We start from the raw sequence: 20,263 nt of genomic DNA, 5'->3' as shown, positions 1-20,263 counted from the left end.
ACCGGTTATAGCAGGAACATGTGACGTTATTAAGGCACAGATAAAGTACCTAACTGGCACATTCTGCATCAATTTCAGTTTCCAAAGCATCTTAAAAGGCAGCCTCTTGTCAAGCATATTTCATTAATCAAATTGTGATGTGATTAAAGCATGTGTTGCCACAGCCAGATATGTCTCTTACAAAAACGAGCACAGCTGGTACACCAGGCTAAGCCAGGCAAAAGCATACCTGGCAACATCCATCACTTGGTTTGTGGATTCAAATAGATCCAGGAACCACGTAGATCATAAACCTTACTTAATTTCTCTGTATGTCTGTCTCCCTCCCATTCTCCTGTGGTATTTGCGGATGTGCTTGAAAACTGGTGGGAAAGGGTAGCTGGATTAGGTAACTGGTGGGAAAGGGTAGCTGGATTAGGCCTAGGAGGCAGCACCTGCTGGCCCCCACCCAGACTGATACTTTTAACAAGGCATTGCATAGCTAAAAGCCTGCTACTTTGAATGTTTCATTCCTATCTCATTGAGAGTCATATTTCATAATATTTCCAGTGGGGGTTTTTTGGCTTTGTTTTCATTTTTTTAAAAATCTACACTAGTTTTTTTCTATTAATTGACTAAGAAAGATTTTTTTCAGCTGTGCTTCTGTGACTTCAGAATTGTGGAAAAGCATATAAAAATAGCACAGAACATTTTAGTGCCCTCTGTGTGTCTCTTATTTTTTTTCCTCTGAACAGATGGGGAGAGAGAGGGAAAAAAGAGTAGGGAAAATAATTTTAATTTCTAATAGGAGGCAAGCCAGGTCAAAGTGTCTATTGACATGGAGAAAATGCAAAAGAGTGCACACCATCTGTACCCAGTTATGAATATCTTAGTATCTTTTCATCTATGGAAAAACAGAAACCAAGCCTGTAGATGGGGAGTTCTAAGCCCAGAATTTATAAAATGAGACTGAGATCTTACCTCAGAAATATTGTGATACCATTGGGCAGTCTTGATCCCTCCAAAGCACAAACTCTGTTTAGCCTTTCCAGCAGTCCTACAGTACTACAAGTTCTAAAGTTTTCATCTCCCCACTTATAGCCATAATCCAAAAAGAATATAGACACACTGAAAAATATGACAGTGAGTGACAAATTAAAATGATAAAAGTGGCTAGGGACCCTGGTGAAAAGGAATACTTATAGTCATTTACTTACTTACTTACTTACTTACTTACTTACTTAAAATATATGCACTGCCATTAACACGTCTCAAGGCATTAAAGGTAAAGGGACCCCTGACCATTAGGTCCAGTCATGACCGACTCTGGGGTTGCGGCGCTCTTCTCGCTTTATTGGCCGAGGGAGCCGGCGTACAGCTTCCGGGTCATGTGGCCAGCATGACTAAGCTGCTTCTGGCGAACCAGAGCAGTGCACGGAAACGCTGTTTACCTTCCCGTCAGAGTGGTACCTATTTATCTACTTGCACTTTGATGTGCTTTCGAACTGCTAGGTTGGCAGGAGCAGAGACTGAGCAATGGGAGCTCACCCCGTTGCAGGGATTTGAAACACCGACCTTCTGATCGGCAAGGCATTACACAACGATAAAATCAGTTCCGTTAGCATTTCACACATATACAATAAAACAGGAAACTAAATCACTGAGCAGGATCTTATTTAAGGTCCAGTAAATGCTTGACTTATTCCTACTCTGAAAGTTTGGTAAACGTTAGGGCTCAACCAATAACTGAATGCAGCACATTCCCCTGCATGTTTGCTTGGAAACAGGTCCTACTTTGCACAATGTATCTTAATTCTAGGTAAGTTTTCAACCTTAGATTATTCCAGCAGTCTGGACCCATAGTCAGCCTTTCAGCCATATTAGACCCACCAGACATCTCCATTTGTCTCCAAAGCAATTTTGGGCAAAACACACTCATCTAGTTGTGGGTCAGTTAGAAAGATCTCTGATCTAAGCACCACCATGCCAAAACCAGAGATAACATCAGATGGGGAGAAATGTTGTCTTTTACTGTTAAAGAGCAGTCAGAATGATAGAATCATAGAATTACAGAGTTGGAAGGGACCCTGAGGGTCATCTAGTCCAACCCCCTGCAATGCAGGAATCTCAACTATAGCACCCATTAGTAGGGTAAAACTAACCTGTCTCACAATGGTCTGAGGTTTGTCTCTGGTCTTATCGCTTTGGTGCTTAGCACTAAAATAGGAAAATAAAATCCCTTGGGTTGCTTTTAAGAGATTCACTTAAGAGCAGAGGCACCTTTTTAGCCACACCACTCCAATGCTAGTCTGCATTGACTACACTGACTTGTAGTCAGTAGGGTTTCAGGTTGGAGTCTTTCCCAATCCTACCCAAAGATAACCAGAAATTGAACCTGGGATCGTCTGCATGCGAAGTATGTGCTCTGCCACCAAGCTACAACTCTTCCCTCAACTGAGGAATAAGCATGGGAAGACAGCACTGAGCTGACAATGAGGCACTCTCTTTCCACAACTTATCCAATAGGCGTTCAACATCTTCAGTGGGCAGAAAAAAGGCTGAAATCCATCTTGGAAAGACATCTGAAGGGATAGCTTGATGTACAACTTGACAAGCAGCACCAGCAGATAGACCACATAGAGTGGGCAATGAATCAGGCCATCTTCTGTCAAGTAATGGATCTGAATGTTAATTTTTGTCTGCAATGCAAAGAGATGGGTAGAAAGATTAGGGAGGCAAGTAGCATTACAGTCATGCAGGCTGATAGTTGTTCTGTATCCCTTTCCACCTCTACTACTTATTTTTTTTTAAAAAAATATTTATTAAAATTTTAAAATACAAATGCAAAAATAATAAACAATATAACATGTATCATAACATAGTTTCATAGCTTCTTTGGACTCCCTCACGTCTCCCGCTCCCACTTACATCATTGTAGATTTTTACCAGCAATTTATCATCTTGTTTGCGTTCTTATGTCCCGCTCTTTTAAATATAATATAATAGTTCTCCAAAAGATTTATATTTTCCTCAATCTCACTTATCATCCTAATTCCATCTAATTTAGTGGTGCTCAATTATTTATTATCTAGCATCCTTCTTAACATTCAACCAAATTACAATATTTTTGTAAATAAATCTTAAATTTCTTCCAGTCTTCTTCAACCTTCTCCTCTCCCAGGTCTCGGATTCTGCCATAGCAATCATTCAGGGACCAAGAAGAGGACAAAGTCCTCACCAAGTCGTCGTCCCCCCAGGTGGTCTTTGTGATTGAGGATCCCTGACTACCATTATCAAAGCCCACTCCTTTACCCTTAGATGCAACTATTTCAGCTGATTCTTTGTTGATTTGCAGTGAAATGGTGCCCTCAGTTGATGTTCACTTTCCTTGTATCACAGAAAACCTTAATTATATGCTCTTCATATACTTCAGTATATGGAAGGCCTTTTCTTGATTGCTGCATATAATGGAAGAACTCTACTACAGTCTTAGTGTGTAATGTCTTATATTTCTCCAGAAATATATCTGACCTCCAGCCTCTCACCTTCAGGCATAACTGGATGAACAGAAAATCACAACCTCTTAACTTTTAAAAATTCCATAGAGACACATCTTTTTGATTTTGCCTCCACTAGGCCATTATGCCTCCTCATGTAGCCTGAGTGTTGTGCAGCGTACTCTTTTACAGTGTGCTTTCAAGCCCCTTAAGAACTGTCTCATTGAAATCGCTTCTTTGCTCACCTGGTAACTTGTAATAAGAAGAAATTGCATTTTTTTGATGTTTTCTGAGTTCTCAGATTCCTCATTAGTCACACACTAAGGTTACTTCTAGAAAACCTGTTTGTTGAGAATTCATCCTGACTTTTTTGTGTGGAGGTTAGATGGCACTTGCTATTAACTGAGCAATTTATTCTGATTTCTTTGTGATGTTGTCTCAAGCAAGCATTATCATACACTTTGCAGTGGATTTCCCCACAAAAGACTGTTTTTTTGGTGAGGCAGGCAAGGTTATTTTGTGCAAAAATCTCCAAATCAACTGTAATTGCACAACCTGAGTTTGCCATTGTATGATTGTTGCTGTTTTTTTTTTAATGGCATGGGTTTCCTTCTGAAAGCACCCTAAACCACAAGAACAATTTTGCAGCCTGTTTGTTTCCTGTCATCCTGCATTGCTCAAGCATTCCTATCTAAATCTAGATGATTAAAGAAATGCATTGCTTTGGTATACAAATTATCTATATCTATATCATCTATATCTATATCATCTATATATCTCTATACAGTGGTACCTCTGGATACGAATGGGATCTGAATCCCGTTCACATCCTGAAGTGAACGCAACCCGGGTCGCGATTTGCCGCTTCCGTGCATGCATGTGACGTCATTTTGACCGTCTAAGCATGCGCGAGCAGCGAAACCTGGAAGTAACGCATTCCATTACTTCCGGGTCGCTGTGGAGCGCAACCCAAAAGCGCTCAACCTGAAGCAACTTCAACCCGAGGTATGACTGTATATATATCTATTTTGTTGAAGGCAAGTAAGAAATTTGATAAATAATAATGTGGAGTACTGTTGAATAATTGGAAATTAAACCAATTCCTGCCAATTTATTCACTTCCACCTTTTAACACAGAAATAGGTAAAATGTTGCAGCTTTCTTTTAGAAACTGGTGGCTATTTCTACTTTGATGGACCTTATTTTGGTTTGTTAATTCAGGAAGGTGTTAATTTCTTGGATAAAATACTTTTTTGTATCATTGGCCTTCACTGGTTGACTCCTTTTGGGGAGTATTGGTCCTTTCAGGAGTTTGTGTATGTGTGCGTGAGTGTTAAATCTTACAAAAGGAGCTATCTCTCCCTATAATTATTTTTAATGTAAACTTGTTCAGGTTTTCCCTGAACAATTATGGAATGAAATTGTGGGAGAGAGAAAATTAAACCCAGATTTTTTATTTTATTTTTTACTTCTAAATCCAAGAGTTTGTAGCAGGAGACTACTTCTAGGAGGTGAACAGATTAGTCTCTGCATACATTGTCTTTTATACTGCAAAACAAAATGGTCAATTGTTTTCTTCCTTTTGTGTTTATATAATATGAAACCCTGTACCAAACAAATCATTAAAATAAGCACATGAGACAAAATGGACATAAATACATACTGAAATATTTGTTCAAAACACAGGAATGTAAGAAATAAAAGTCCAGGAATTTCTATAAGGAAAATACACTTGAAGAATTCACATTTCCCCTGGCACTAGTAGTTCCTAGCTTTCAGCTTTAACATCAGTTCAGCTGTATTTAGAATCACCTTTAGTTGTAGCAAAAGTCCAAATAGCCCTTATTTCGCAGTTCATTTTTCATGATGCCTTACTCGGTAATCTCAAATTGCCTCAGCCCTCTTACCTTACAATTTGAACTTCATTATTATTTTTACTTAACTCAATTTCAGAGAATTTCTGCTGTTGAAAAACCTATAAAGTTAAATTTCCTTGCTAAGGAAAAACCAACATCCATCCCATATGGTAAGGTGGGGTATCTCTACTTCTACACTCATGCTATCAGTGAAATTTATCACCACTTCTGCTGGGTGGGGGGGACTGCTTTGGATAGTTCCCCATTCCTTTGGAGCTGATTATGGGGCCACAGAGCTTTGTTGTTGTTTAGTCGTTTAGTCATGTCCGACTCTTCGTGACCCCATGGACCAGAGCACGCCAGGCACTCCTGTCTTCCACTGCCTCCCGCAGTTTGGTCAAACTCATGCTGGTAACTTCGAGAACACTGTCCAACCATCTCGTCCTTTGTCATCCTCTTCTTCTTGTGCCCTCCATCTTTCCCAGCATCAGGGTCTTTTCCAGGGAGTCTTCTCTTCTCATGAGGTGGCCAAAGTATTGGAGCCTCAGCTTCAGAATCTGTCCTTCCAGTGAGCACTCAGGGCTGATTTCCTTAAGAATGGATAGGTTTGGTCTTCTTTTTGGCGATCAGTGCATAGGAAGTACCCTTATTTAGTTTTCTCTTCTAAAAGAGCAAAAACATGAACATGTGGAATAGCTGCCTTACAACCACTCTATATTCCCTTTGTCACTTCTCCACAGTCTCCAACCCACTGAAAAATATGCATTTTTCAGATTCCTTCTTCACATAGTCCTGGAAGATGCTGTCAATCAGGCTTCCTCAACCTCAGCCCTCCAGATGTTTTGAGACTACAATTCCCATCATCCCTGACCACTGGTCCTGCTAGCTAGGGATCATGGGAGTCGTAGACCAAAAACATCTGGAGGGCTGAGGTTAAGGAAGCCTGCTGTAAATGATAGAAAGAAGGAATAAAATCTGGGAATTGGAGTTGGTAGAGAGATGGTTAGTGGTGGTAGTTTATAGATGGTAGTGATAGGGGGCAAGATTTGCCTGATAGTTCACTCCTTGCTAAATGCTACACTGCAAGATAAGGTTTCGAAATCCTTTTATTAATTATGTTATTCAGAAAACCAAAATATTGGGAAGTCAGGATTGAAAAAATGTGATGTCCTTTGGCAGGTACTATGACTGTAGCTGGTTTGCAGAGGAAAGAGAGACTTCTCCAGCAAAATTTCATCAGCTTTGAAGAGTATCATTGTGAGTTTGGAAGCATACACTTTTGGCAGCTTAAAATAAGAAGCATTACAGCTATGAAACACACCTTGACATTTATCCAGGATAGTAATATGCATGAATAAGCATTTCAAGTCAGGTGATAGGGCTTGGAGAAAAACCAAGTGAGGCTTTGATTGCCGCTGCAAGGGATAGCATTGCTTTTTGTGCTCTGAAAAAGATATTCAAGGTAAAAAACAGCCTACTGCCATTATGGTGATTTGCATTAAAGCCTATTAATAGTAACTCTGCTTTAAAATAGTGGGTTTTGAATGAATGTTTTTTATCTTTAGTTTGATGCTCTGTGGGCTTCTTATCCTTTTGTAACCTAGTTGTCTCTAGGTTTTCCATAGGGACAAAATACCAGTTTTTAAAGTAGCTTCACTGTGGTCCTTCACTGAGCTTGTTGTCTTAACACTTTCTTTTTCCTAAGTCACCAATTTTGTGCTGGGTAAATATGCTGGAATAAGATAGATAGAACATAAATTGGAATTAGGAAAATCAAGACGGTATATAAACATAGCCTTTATTTCATAATTACAAAAACTTATGGGGTGACCGTATTTGGAATTCTATAAATATTTCTGGTCACTGCACCGCAAAAAGGATATTGTAGAGTTGGAAAAGGTTCTGAAAAGGTCAACCAAGATGTTCAAAGAGATGAAGCTACTCCTCTATGAAGAAAGGTTGCAGCGTTTGGGACTTTTTAGTTCAGAGAAAAGGCAAATAAGAGGCAAAATGATAAAAGTTTATAAAGTTATGCATGACGTGAAGAAAGTGTACAGAGAAATTATTTTCTCCCTCTGTCATAACTGCAGTGCATAGACATCTAATGAAGCTGAATGTTGGAAGACTGAGGACAGATAAAAAAAAAGTAGTTATTCGCATAAGGTAAAGGGACCCCTGACCATTAGGTCAAGTCGTGGCCGACTCTGGGGTTGCAGCGCTCATCTCGCTTTATTGGCCAAGGGAGCCGGCGTACAGCTTCCAGGTCATGTGGCCAGCATGACTAAGCTGCTTCTGGTGAACCAGAGCAGCGCACAGAAACGCCGTTTACCTTCCTGCCGGAGCAGTACCTATTTATCTACTTGCACTTTGATGTGCTTTTGAACTGCTAGGTTGGCAGGAGCAGGGAACGAGCAGGGATTTGAACCGCCGACCTTCTGATCAGCAAGTCCTAGGCTCTCTGGTTTACCCCACAGCGCCACCCGCATCCAATTATTCACATAGCGCATAGTTAAATTATTGAACTTGCTCCCATTGGAAGCAGTGATGGCCACCACCCTGGATGGTTTTAAAAGAGGATTGGACAAATTAATGGAGAATAAGTCTACCAATGGCTACTCGCCACAATAGCTGTGCTCTTCCTCCACTGTCAGATGCAGTAAAGCCTTTGAATGTCAGTTGCTGGAAGCCTCAGGAGGGAAGGGTTCTCTTGTGCTCACGTCCTGCTTGTTGCTTTCCCACAGGCATCTCAGTCCCCATTGTGAAATCAGGATGCTGAATTAGGTGGGCCATTGGCTTGATCCAGCCAGCTCTTCCTATGTTCTTATGACTGTTGATTCATGCACATGCTCCACAATGTCCAGTGACTATACACGGTGGCTGAGTTTCACAGACTATCCATTCAAGTTGCTGCATTCACCACACAGTTAGTTGAATTAGAGGTTGTTTCCATTTTGTAGTTTATGTATACACAGATTGTAGTTTACATATGCATAGTTGTCTTCATTGTTCAAGTAATGAAGTAAAGTCGCTGAACTGATATGCTTGATTGGAATAATGAAGTGGAGTGTGGTATAGGGTCAGTAATGCAAAGTGTTATGAAAAGGTGTTATGTGTAGTGTTTATGGGGAAAAAACAGAATAATTGATCTGGTTAGAGGAGGCAAATCACTCTTACAGAAATGTTTTTCTTGCCAAGTAGAGTGGGGTTTACTGAAGGAAGGGAGAAATAATTCTGCGATAATTCATTGATTGCTGTACTGCTACATATTTTTGTGCCCTTCCCAAAGGAGTACTTGCTTTGAAAATATCCATCCCTGTATAAAAAAGCACTGTCTTTAAGTTGAAGCAAGGAACATAATTTATTACCTAGTCCCCATTGTAATAAATAGCTGCACTTTAGGGAGTCATCAGCCCACCAACTGTATCTCAAAATGGCTTTTAAAAAGCATTCTTCTTTGTCTAAACAATGAGAGTTGGAATGTTTTATGGGGATTTTTTCCCCCAACTTCTGCATATTTCTCCCCTCATGAAGCTTCAGATCTTTATCATGTTTAATGAGCTGGCCGGTCAAGCATCTGATGCCCCAGTGGGAACTTTCAAAGTCACTGAGCACATTTTCCTTAAACCTAGCTGACATTCCTGTCTGTTGGATTTAATGTGTGACATCCATAGATAAATTACCAATCAGATGGAGCAGACAAAAATTGCTCCACCGTGCTGTAAATATGCAAGCAATATTTTTTTTTGCACAATTTTAAGATTCTGTCCAGATTTGGAAGCAGTTTAAATGTTTTTTAAATATATATTGAAACTAAGAATTAGAAACCCAGCTGCCCATTGCCGTATTCTCAGATAAGTTCAACCTCACCGCAAAAAGGATATTGCAAAGCTGGAAAAGGTTTAGAAAAGGGCAACCAAAATGATCAAGGGAATAGAACAACCCCTTTGAGGAAAAACTACAATATTTGTATCTTTTTTGTTTAGAGAAAAGGTGATGGGGGCCCAGGGAATGATAGATGTGTATAATATGCATGGTGCTGAGAATGTGGGTAGTTTTTCTCCCTCTCATAATACTAGATCCCAGGGCCATCCCATGAAGCTAAACGCTGGAAGATTCAATGCAAATTCTTCCTCATAGTAAAACTATGGAATTCACCATCACAAGACATAGTGGTTGCCTCCAAGTTTGATTGTTTTAAAAGGGGAGATTAGATAATTTCATGGAGGATAAGGGCATGAATGACTACTTGCTATGATGGCTATTTACTATCTCCAGTATTAGAGGCAGAATGCCTCTGAATGGTATCTCTGAAGGCCACTTGCTGGGAATCACAAGGACAGTGGTACCTCTCGTTACATACACTTCAGGTTACATACGCTTCAGTTTACAGACTCCGCTAACCCAGAAATAGTGCTTCAGGTTAAGAACTTTGCTTCAGGGTGAGAACAGAAATCATGCTCCGGTGGCGCGGCAACAGCAAGAGGCCCCATTAGCTAAAGTGGTCTTCAGGTTAAGAACAATTTTAGGTTAAGTACGGACCTCCCGAACGAATTAAGTACTTAACCCAAGGTACCACTGTATGGGGAGTGTTCTTGCATTCCTTTTCTGCTTCCAGGTTTCCTGTAGGCCACTCTGAGAATAGGATGCTGGACTCCATAGGCATCGCGTCTTATCCAGCAGGGCTCTTAACATTCTTAAGCTCAGGTAGAATGGACTCAGATTTAATAACACCAAATGATCTGAATGGTTTGTTTTTACCTTTTATATTCCACTACTGCCACCAAGTTTGTCGAGTATTATTTGCCATGAATACTTGACTTTGGGGTGACTGATCAAATCCTTAAAACATTAATTTCATGTAAGACATAGCAGCATTAACAATTTTTCCTTCAGAGAGAATGGAAAATCTCAATCTCTGAGCCTGTTTATTTTTACTTTTATTTTTTCACAGAAATTTTCAAAACAGGAGATCTATTCTCCTAGTCTTATTCCAAACCTAAGAAATTTCTCAACTCTTTCTCCTAGTCCAAAACCCACCAACTGTTTTAACAAACAAATCCTGAACATTCTGTCTTCCTGTGTACTCTCCCTCCCCTCCCATAACATTCAATCTTTTAAACAATTCTTTCCTCCATCCAGTCACACTGCAGAGTGCAGCTGACTAGAAGGGTAATCAGCTACAGGGAAGGCTTGAGGGCTGGCAGGAATCCAACTGTGAGCAATCTTAAATAAGGATTTACCTTATGTCCAGTGTCACATTTGGGGAGTAATGTAGAATGCACCAAGCACTTGATGACCCAGAAAATGATTTTGAGGGCTAGAACTGTGGGTGGCTTTCCCAATGTTTCACAGTTAATTCAATGATTTCTGTGAACAGAAGGCCTCAAATTCACAATCATGTGGGAAACATTGAAATATGGAGTCTGTGTTTGTGGGCTTGAGCACTAGAGCCCTGTAAATGGAACCTACAATAAAGGTTGCAGTATATCCTCACCACCTGGCAATTCAGAGTGCCCAACAGCCGTGCTTTCTTCCAGGATACACCATTACAGCCATCCCAGTGCCTTCTCCTTCCCTCCTCCTCCCACAACCATTGTGTCAACATCTCATGGTTACTGAAGGTGCTTAGTCTTTGCTGCGGGGCTATCTGCCCCATATTTATATTTATATATTATTTTAATAAAAAATAAGAGAGTGATAGACTAATGCTAAAAAGTTCCAAAAGGTGAAAATAGAGCTGGGGAAGTCCAGTTTTGAAGTCCTAAATTTGCATATTTTGATCAAAGAAAGTAGATTCAAACGGCATTATAGCTAGCTTTGGTTATGAGTAGGTCCTTTGCTGTGACACATGTGATTGTAGTGCATTGCTTAGAGGGCACCCAAGATGAGCATGGACATTTTCTTCCAATAAATTTACTTTGTTCAATTCTTTAAAACTGTCAGCTAATAAACCTTTTATGTGAACATGATGGATGACAGAGATGGTATAGGGTTTTCCTTTTTGTACACGCCCCCCCCCCCTAAAAAAGAGAGTGTTGGTGAACTTCCTGTTGCGGCCTAGTCTGCCCAGCTATTTGTAGAATTTCTAAGCTTTTCAGCTGCAGGAAAAGTAAAGAGAAAAGCTCTAGATTTATGTTCCCAAAGCCCAGTGGATATAGAACTTAACAAAACCTTGTGAAATATCCTTAAGACACATGTGGTGAAAATTCCAATGAGAAATTCCAAAGAATTGCCCTTTAAAACCAAGGAAGCCAAATGTCAAAATACAAATAATTTTGTTGGAAAGGGAAAGAAGGAAAAAACAAAGGTAACAGTCACATACATATATACACTTATGCATGGAAATAAAATCAGTAAAATCAGTCTAATTTAGCTATATGTTGTACGTTTCCTGATTGAACATAATCTCAGAGAACAGAGGATCTGCATAGTTTGCTGTACTAAATGGGTTTCTGAGAAAGAGCATATTTGAATTCCTGATCATCCAACTGTTCATGGATTTAAAAAGTTTGGGCTCAGTAATCCATGCTCTGATAACATCCTGCAGAGAGATTACTGTAACACATTCTACATGGTGCTACCCTTGAAGAAGGGGAACTGCAGCCAATACAGAATATTGCAACTCGGTTGCTTTTGGGAAATAAGGAAAAATCATGTCACTCCAATTCCTAAAGTACTGCCCTGGCTGCCTCTCAGTTACTGGGCCTGATTCAAGGTTTTGTTACTGGTATACAGTGGTGCCCCGCAAGACGAATGCCTCGCAAGACGAAAAACCCGCTAGACGAAAGGGTTTTCCGTTTTGGAGGCGCTTCGCAAAGCGAATTTCCCTATGGGCTTGCTTCGCAAGAAGAAAGCCCATAGGGAAATCTCCGGGGACCTCTTTTAAATGCTAGCGGTGGAGAGCAAAGCCTTCCCCCCCCTCCGGCCTTCAGAAGAGGTCCAGGAAGGCCGGCGGGGGCTGAAAGGCTTTGCTCCCCACCGCCAGCATTTTAAAAGCAGTCCGGGATAGCAGGGAAGCGCTTCCCGCTATCCCGGATGGCTTTTGAAGGCAGGCGGGGGGAGCAAAGACTTTTGCCCCCCGCCCGCCTTCAGAAGAGGTCCTGGACCTCTTCTGAAGGCCAGCGGGAGGCAAAAGTCTTTGCTCCCCCCAGCCTGCCTTCAAAAGCCCTCCGGGACAGCGGAGAAACGCATTTCTCCGCTCTCCCGGGAAGGCAGGCGGGGGGGAGCAAAGACTTTTGCCCCCCGCCCGCCTTCGGAAGAGGTCCTTTGTCTCCCCTGCCTTCCTTCCTGGGAGAGCGTTTCTCCGCTGTCCCGGAGGGCTTTTGAAGGCAGGCAGGGGGGAGCAAAGTCTTTGCTCCCCCCCGCCTGCCTTCAAAAGCCGTCCGGAGGCTTTTAAATCGCCCCGGGACAGTCCCGGGGCGATTTAAAAGCCCCCGGGAAGGCAGGCAGGGGGGACAAAGACTTTTGCCCCCCTCCCGCCACTGGAAGAGGTCCTGGACCTCTTCTGAAGGCTGGCGGGGGGCAAAAGTCTTTGTCCCCCCTGCCTGCCTTCCCGGGAGAGCGGAGAAAGGCAGCGCTGCGTTTCTCCGCTCTCCCGGGAAGGCAGGCGGGGGGGAGCAAAGATTTTCGCCCCCCGCCAGCCTTCAGAAGAAGTCGGGGGACAGACTGTCTCCGGACCTGGTCTGAAGGTGGTTTCCATAGGAACGCATTAATTGATTTTTAATGCATTCCTATGGGAAACCGTGCTTCGCAAGACGAAAAACTCGCAAGACGAAAAGACTTGCGGAACGAATTAATTTCGTCTTGCGAGGCACCACTGTATAAAGCCCTAAACAACTTACAGCCTAAGTACCTGATAGAACATCTTGCCCAATATCCTTCCATCTGCTGTCAATGATCAACAGGAGAGATAGGCTGTTATAGTCAAGAAGTTATGTTAGTGCAACTGGGTTTCTCCCCAGTCTTCTCCTGTATGCTGGATATTGGCTCAGGATGGGGCTGGGAGAGGGTTGATCCTTCCATCTGGCAAGCTGAAAAACTTGCATTGACAGAACAATTGCAATAGCACTATATTGAATTCCCCATTGTGTTATTTTGTTCTTGATTGGTTTTATTTTGTGCTGTAAGTGCTTTATGCAGTTTTATATTGTTAGCCACCCTGGGTTCCTTGTGAAGAAAGGGTGGCACATGAAGTAAATAAATAAATATGTTTCTAAGAAGGCAAGGATTGGAGATAAAGTCTCACTTACTTGTGGGAGCTTGTGGCTAGATAAACAAGCTTCTTTCTTAAGACAGCATGCCATTTTGTCCAGTAGACAAGAAATCTTCATTTTTGATATTGGTAGTCTAGGTGGCCAATGAGACTTTTACTTAGAGGACAAATCCACCTCCCTAATGCTCTGAACTTAGATTATGAAAGTCCTTGTCAATTCCAATTAGAGGGGCCATGTGAAAAGAGCTTAACTCCTGGATGTTTGTTCAGAGATAAAACTCTGGATATCTGTTTACCTATTACAGTGAACTACGAATAATGTGGGTCGGTGGAATGATTTTTATTATTTTTTGGTTGATGTTGAAGGCAGGAAAACCATTATATGGCCACAGTCTTAAGATGTAAATCATAGTTTTAAGATTATGACTACATGTATTCAGTATCAGCTAAAAATATTTTCTTTTCCCCCTGCATTGCTCTGTTATTTATATATTCATTTATATACTGCTTAACTATAATAGTCTCCATTACCAGCTAGCCAACAAGGTTCTGAAGAACTTGGAAGCTTGCTCACTATATTGTGATATTTTGGTTGGCCTAGTATTGACCTAATATGGATTTTGGAATTTTCTTGTGGGCCAACACCATTTTATTTTTTTTACAGGGAATAAAAAATCCCAGACACTCTAGGTTGTACTTTTGACCTACATTGGAATAAAGTGGTTTCTAATAGTAAAATGGGATAATTTTTCCAAATAGGATCATAATAGACTTACCCAACATGAATCCTGCCCACCCAAAGAATTGTGTACTGCTTGAAATACTGCCTCTTGATTGGGAAAAAATGCATGCAGGCAATTCCCTTGCTTAAAATTGCGTAAGGATATATTGGGTGTGTTTATACCCGGAATATCCCTTATGGGGAACAAGATTGCTGTGCTCTGCCTCCAAACTGCTTTGGACATCCATGTGTGACTATATTTTAAACTAGCTATTTGCTTATCAGATGATTGACTACTGAATTGTTAGTGGGATCTTGCTACTGACATAATGCATATTGAACTATATTTGGACTTATTGTAGTCATGCACATACTACTTTGACCCATGTATGGATATTTAGTGTTGTCAGAGCACACCAGTTAGGTGAAGTAGAAAGGAGTACCCCCACTGCCGCCCCAATATGTAGGGTCAAGATCAGGAAGAATATTCTCTCAGCTTGACCATATAGTTGCTCAGCTCAGTTATGAGTGAAAGAATTTTCCTGGCCACTGGCCATGCTGGGGCTGAATACAGTTTATCTAGCAACATTTGGAGGGCCACAGGATCTCCACATCTCCTCTTGAAAGAACTAAAGTCTTTAACTCAGTGAAGTTTATTGTAATGATTTTATATATATAATCAAAACAAAATGTTGCATGCACAGGGTTAACTGAACTAAAACAACTGATCTCCAAAGTGTGTTGGTGATGTATGGGGGAAACACCAAAGTTCATCAAGGTAGTAGGTGGTGGTCTGGATCACCACAAATGCACTTTAGCCTATATATCTGCTGTTGTTGAAAAGCAAACATCATGCTAAATTGTGGATTGGAATAAATTCTAATTTGATTTATTTTTATTCACATCTCTTAGTATAATCAAGATTATATATACATAATATTTAAGTCTGTGAATATGTATACACTGTATAAAGTATATGATAAGTATAATAAATGCTGGCACTGTGTTTTTCTATAACACCTTCTGTGTTTTGAATTAACAATCCAGCTACCATATTTCCCCGTGTATATCATGACACCTATATGTACCATATTAACCCAATTTATCATTAAAAATTTTAAGAAAAAAAGTTGTCTTATACATGAAAAAATACAGTATTTAATACAGTGAACACACAGTAAAAGTGCTGTTAATTCATTGTTTACTGGGGAGAGTCCCCTAGTGGATTTCATATGCTATGCCTATCCCTTTAGTTATGCATACAGGGGCGCCGACTTATAAAAAATATTGGGGGGGCGGGGGCCCATACCGACTTATAAAAAATATTGGGGGGGCCCAAGACCTCCAAACCGCTGCTGCTGGGGGAACGAAAGGGGCGAGCCCCGGGCTGCCCCGACCTTAAGTGAACCTGTGAGGGCCCGCCCTTTGCGGCAGCCGATTGGCTGCCGCCGTGGGTGGTAAATATTAATGAGCTAGGGGGAATCCCCGCTTCTCGCGGGGCTGATGCCAGCCCCGCGAGATTGTTGATGGGTCGAGAGCCCGCAACCCCACCCCCTCTCTAGATCGGGAGTGGCTTTGTTTTAACTCATTACTGAATGTATTTTAAAAGGTAACTATCGTCAAACAAGGAAGATAAAAAATACCAACATAATTTTGTGATTTTACAAAGCATAATATAACTAATAATTTTCTTAAATTATTGGGGGGGGGGCAGAGCCCCCCCAAACGAATTTTTGAGGGGGCTTGGGCCCCCTCAGGTCCCATGGAGTCGGCACCTATGTATGCATATGACAGTGTCGTGCAGTGGTTAGATAAGGGAAGGTTGCCAACTTTGGAGGCCCATGGGCACCTGCCTCCTGCAACCACACACTCCCTGACCTCTCCATCACATATGTCATCACATGCTCCCCACTCCCCCAAACACTGAAACAATACATTTAACGGAACCCAATATTTTCCTTTCCAAAAACCACAGAAATCAATGATAAAAAACCTGTCAGTTTTCTCATGTTTGCTTGAGCTCCATAATGTGTGAAATTGAAAGCTAAGAATGATTTGCATGCAGATACAGCCCGTGATCAGTAATGATGTTGTGCAACATCACAAATTATACTTAAACAACTTACCCTTCATGAATCTACAGTTTTTCTTGGTCTTTTAAGCACAAATCCAAATAGGAAGGATGAAGTAAATGCTTGGGATCACCAAATGTCTCATTTTGTCCTTTTTCTGTTTTGCCTTATGAAGTAGCGAAGCCTTGCTTCATTGTCAGAGGAATCTTCCTGTGAGTCAGCCATGCCTATTTCTTACTACAGGATGAGTTAAATAGTGGGAGATGAGGGTCTCTCTTCTCTGATGCAGGAGTGGTACTTGGGGTGTGGTGCATGTAGCTCTGTTTCATAGCACCATTGTGACTAATGATGATACCAGTAATGAAAAATGAGAATATGAAACTCTGTTTCATAGATTTTAATAAGGCAACAAGAAACGGCATATCTTTGCAGCATGAGGCCAGCGAACATTCAGACTTTCAGAAGACATGGATTGCTTCATTTTTTACATTCCAGTGCATTTGTAGGGCAATACCTTTTCCCCTATAAAAGGTGTTCACAGGGACTTACATAAAGTAGGAAGTTTGACAGCTAAGCTGTGAAACCTTAGTCCATATATATTTTTCTGTTGTGAAGTGGTGTGGGAAAAGTGGAATTTGAAGGAAAGAGATGATGAGCTGGAAGAGGATGCAAAACCCTTCCACATATCACTTCTTTTCAACTGCAGCACTATACCATGCATCCTGTTTTATTTGCAACAAGCAACTCAAGTTCCAAATCAATCCCAGATGTCTTGCAGTGTTCCTTCTGCTGGAAATCTCAACATGGTAGTGAATGAATATTCTGCTGTTCTTCTTGTCCTTCCAGTGAGCACTCAGGGCTGATTTCCTTAAGAATGGATACGTTTGATCTTCTTGCAGTCCATAGGACTCTCAAGAGTCTCCTCCAGTACCATAATTCAAAAGCATCTATTCTTCGGCGATCAGCCTTCTTGATGGTCCAGCTTTCACTTCCATACATCACTACTGGGAAAACCATGGCTTTCACTATACGGACCTTTGTTGGCAAGGTGATGTCTCTGCTTTTTAAGATGCTGTCTAGGTTTGCCATTGCCTTTCTCCCAAGGAGCAGGCGTCTTTTAATTTCGTGACTGCTGTCACCATCTGCAGTGATCATGAAGCCCAAGAAAGTAAAATCTCTCACCCCCTCCATTTCTTCCCCTTCTATTTGCCAGGAGGTGATGGGCCCAGTGGCCATGATCTTCGTTTTTTTGATGTTGAGCTTCAGACCATATTTTGCGCTCTCCTCTTTCACCCTCATTAAAAGGTTCTTTAATTCCTCCTCACTTTCTGCCATCAAGGTTGTGTCATCTGCATATCTGAGGTTGTTGATATTTCTTCTGGTGATCTTAATTCCGGCTTGGGATTCATCCAGCCCAGCCTTTCGCATGATGAATTCTGCACATAAGTTAAATAAGCAGGGAGACAATATACAGCCTTATCGTACTCCTTTCCCAATTTTGAACCAGTCAGTTGTTCCATATCCAGTTCTAACTGTAGCTTCTTGTCCCACATAGAGATTTCTCAGGAGACAGATGAGGTGATCAGGCTCTCCCATTTCTTTAAGAACTTGCCATAGTTTGCTGTGGTCGACACAGTCAAAGGCTTTTGCATAGTCAATGAAGCAAAAGTAGATGTCTTTCTGGAACTCTCTAGCTTTTTCCATAATCCAGCGCATGTTTGCAATTTGGTCTCTGGTTCCTCTGCCCCTTGGAAATCCAGCTTGCACTTCTGGGAGTTCTCAGTTCACATACTGCTTAAGCCTGCCTTGTAGAAAAGTTTCCCAATAACTGAAAGAAGGCTGATGTGATGGTAATTAGATGGATTAGTCCTAACACCTACTTTTCAAATAGAAACTATAATTGCTTTGCTCCTAATGTCCGGGGTTCCAGTTTTGTTAATAGAAGTAAAAGAACTGAGAGTAAAGGAGCCCACCATCTTGGATGAGATTCTGAAGAGATCAGGTAGTATAGAATATGGGTCAGAGGCTTTACCAGGTTTGAGCTGGGCAGTCAGATCAATAATATCACCAGAAGTTACAAATGCCACTCTGGAGGTGGTTGAAGAGGTGGTTGAAGAATTGACAGATTCTTGAAAAATTTCAGAAAAATAACTTCCCACTTGCATGGAAATAAACAAGTGGGAGTTTCAAAGTGATTTGTTAGTGCCCCCGTAGTAATTTACTACTCTTTTTTTCAAGGGCACATATTAGTAAATTCCATTTTTATCTCTGCACCTCTTTTCTTCCGGTAATATCTAATATTAATGCAGATCAGGGGGGAAATTGCTGGCACCTAGCAGGAAAAGAATGTATAAGTATTTGTACTTGTTTTAACTGCTGGAATATTTTAGCTGTTGTAATGTGTTTTATGGGACGCGGGTGGCGCTGTGGGTAACACCTCAGCACCTAGGACTTGCCGATCGCATGGTCGGTGGTTCGAATCCCCGCGGTTGGGTTCCCCCCCGTCGTTCGTTCCCAGCGCCTGCCAACCTAGCAGTTCGAAAGCACCTCCTGGTGCAAGTAGATAAATAGGGACCGTTTACCAGCGGGAAGGTAAACGGCGTTCCGTGTGCTGCGCTGGCTCGCCAGATGCAGCTTGTCACGCTCGTCACGTGACCCGGAAGTGTCTGCGGACAGCGCTGGCTCCCGGCCTATAGAGTGAGATGAGCGCACAACCCTAGAGTCTGGCAAGACTGGCCCATACGGGCAGGGGTACCTTTACCTTTTAATGTGTTATAATTGAAATATATGCTTCATTCTGTACTGAATTTTATTGGTTTGTGACCATAATAAGCTTTTTTCTACTACTGTATAGACCTCAATATACCATACTTTTCTGTGTATAAGATGAGGTTCCCCCCAATTTTTTAAGTTTAAAAACGTGGGTCGTCTTATATATTTGTTGTTTAGTGTTGTCCGATTCTTCATGACCCCATGGACCAGAGCACACCAGTCTTATACATGGAATATAGCAATGAAATCTATAAATTGATACGGTACTTGCCGCCATACATGCTCTGGCAGTTGCAGCTCCTCGCAGTGGCGAGCCGCGGGCCCTTCATAGTCTGCTTGCCTCCTCCCACTGAGCCCGTCCTACAGCTGGGAGGGATGCTGAAGGCGGTGTGCATGCACACGAAAGCTTATACCCAGAACAAACTTAGTTGGTTTCTAAGGTGCTACTGGACAATTTTTTATTTATTTTGACTGCGTCAGACCAACACAGCTACCCACCTGAATCTAGGGATGACTTTGTAACCTTTAGAAGTACTTTACTGAAGTTTTGTTTTGTTAACATCTGATCCTTGCTCATGCAGAAGAGAAACTAGAGATGAGACATTTGTAATATGCAAATAAAAATCGCGAGCACATTTAAAACAAGAGCTCCTTTAAACCTCATGTATGCAAATGTCCACTATGTTAGCTAATGTACCAACTTTAGATGTTTTGTCTAACATGCCAGTGTGCACTGTTGCAGCAATGCATGAGCTTCTTGGGTATCTAAGCACAGTTTGCTCCTAGAAGTGAACCATAGAGATGGGCTTATGTGGTTAGCATCAATTTGTTTATTCCATACTGTTACTGGATTTTGAGAATATTTTCTTTTCCAAATTTCAGGTTAGGCGGGACTGTATCTGCATACAAGATAGTGCCAGATGAAATAGACGAAATCAAGGTATCATTTTAATAACCATTTTTGTTCAGTGCTTTAATTTTTTTTATGTATGCTGAAATGTAAAATGATGATTTACTGATTTTAAATTAAATTACTTAATAATTAAATTCAAGTTTCTGGTCATTCAACAGCTACCACAACACCTGGAATAACATAATGGAAGTATTGCTTTTGTCTTTTCTATTCATTTGTTCAAGCTCCTTTTTACACAGAA

General features: G+C 41.3%; 1 protein-coding gene across 1 annotated transcript in view; it reads left to right on the top strand.

Moving 5' to 3' along the window:
* The window catches only part of GPHN (gephyrin), a 189,991-nt gene that overhangs the window by 2,267 nt on the left and 167,461 nt on the right, over positions 1 to 20,263 (top strand). The window contains exon 3 of the mRNA XM_083750622.1: positions 19,992 to 20,049. The gene's annotated coding sequence lies outside the window, so the exon portion shown is untranslated. The remainder of the gene's footprint in view (positions 1 to 19,991; positions 20,050 to 20,263) is intronic.

The sequence above is a fragment of the Podarcis gaigeae genome (assembly GCF_964106915.1).
Source record: "Podarcis gaigeae genome assembly, chromosome: 1".
NCBI lineage: Eukaryota > Metazoa > Chordata > Lepidosauria > Squamata > Lacertidae > Podarcis > Podarcis gaigeae.
The sequence above is the reverse complement of the archived record's forward strand: the minus strand, read 5'-3'. Positions and strand labels throughout refer to the sequence as shown.